Genomic DNA, 1,804 nt, shown 5'->3' on the forward strand with positions numbered 1-1,804 from the left:
CACTACAACCAAAGCTGTTCCAACCACAACCACAGCTGCTCCCACAACAACCAAAACTGTTCCAAGCACAACAATTGCTCCAACCACAACCATAGCTGCTCCCACAACAACAACCGCTGCTCCCACATCAACCATTGCTGCTCCAACCACAACCACACCTGATACATCCAAAACCACAGCTGCTTCCAAAACAACCAAAGCTGTTCCAACCTCAACCACAGCTGCTCCCTCAACAACCACAGCTTCTCCCACAATCAAAGCCTTTCCAACTACAGCTGTTCCCACAACAACTACAGCTGCTTCCACTACAACCACTTCTGTTCCAACCACAACCACAGCTGCTCCCACAACAACCACAGCTGCCCCCACATCAACCAGAGCTGCTCCAACCACAACCACAGCTGCTTCCACTATGACCACAGCTGTTCCATCCACAACCAGTGCTGCTCTCAAAACAACCACAGCTGCTCCAACCACAACCAATGCTGCTCCCAAAACAACCACAGCTGTTCCAACCACAACCACAGCTGCTCCCACAACAACCACAACCTTTCCAACCACAGCCTATCCCACAACAAATACAGCTGCTTCCACTACAGCCACTGCTGTTCAAACCAAAACCACATCTGCTCCCACATCAACCACAGCTGCTCCAACCACACTCACAGCTGCTCCAACCACAACCACAGCTGCTCCAACCACAACAACAGCTGCTTCCACTACAACCACAACTGTTCCAACCACAACCACTGCTGCTCCCACAACAACTACAGCTTCTCCCACAACAATCACAGCCTTTAAAACCACAGCTGTTCCCACAACAACTTCAACTGCTTCCACTACAACCACTTCTGTTCTAACCACAACCACAGCTGCTCCCTCAACAACCACTGTTGCTCCAACCACAACCACAGCTGCTTCCACTGCAACCACAGCTGTTCCAACCACAACAAATGCTGCTCCCAAAACAACCAGAGCTGCTCCAACCACAACAACAGCTGCTCCCACAACAACCACAACTGTTCCAAGCACAACAATTGCTGCAACCACAACCACAGCTGCTCCCTCAACAACCACAGCTGCTCCCACATCAATCACAGCTGTTCCAACCACAACCACAGCTGCTCCCACAACAACAAGAGCTGCTCCCACATCAACCACTGCAGCTTTAACCACAACCACACCTGCTACAAACACAACCACAGCTGCTTCCACTACAACCACAGGTGTTCCAACCACAACCACAGCTGCTCCCACAACAACAACTAGAGCTTCTCACACAACAGTCACAGCCTTTCCAACTACAGCTGTTCCCACAACAACTACAGCTGCTTCCACTACAACCACTTCTGTTCCAACCACAGCTGCTACCTCAACAAACACAGCTGCTCCAACCACAACCACAGCTGCTCCAACCACAACCACAGTTGCTCCAACCACAACCACAGCTGCTTCCACTACAACCACAGCTGTTCCAACCACAACAAATGTTGCTCCCAAAACAACCACAGCTGCTACAACCACAACCACAGCTTCTTCCACAACAACCACATCTGCTCCAACCACAACCAATGCTGCTCCCAAAACAACCACAGCTGCTCCAACCACAACCACATCTTCTCCCACAATAACCACATCTGCTCCAACCACAACCACAGCTGCTCCAGCCACAACCACAACCTTTCCAACCACAGCTAATCCCACAACAAATACAGCTGCTTCCAATACAGCCACTGCTGCTCCAACCACAACCACATCTGCTCCCTCAACAACCACAGCTGCTCCCACATCAACCACAGCTGCT

General features: G+C 50.9%; 1 protein-coding gene across 4 annotated transcripts in view; it reads left to right on the forward strand.

The window, feature by feature from the left end:
* gps2 (G protein pathway suppressor 2) overlaps positions 1-1,804 on the forward strand; it is an 831,114-nt gene that overhangs the window by 32,158 nt on the left and 797,152 nt on the right. The window lies entirely within an intron of this gene.

The sequence above is a fragment of the Nematolebias whitei genome, chromosome 1 (genome assembly GCF_014905685.2).
Source record: "Nematolebias whitei isolate Nwh7 chromosome 1, NemWhi1, whole genome shotgun sequence".
Lineage (NCBI taxonomy): Eukaryota > Metazoa > Chordata > Actinopteri > Cyprinodontiformes > Rivulidae > Nematolebias > Nematolebias whitei.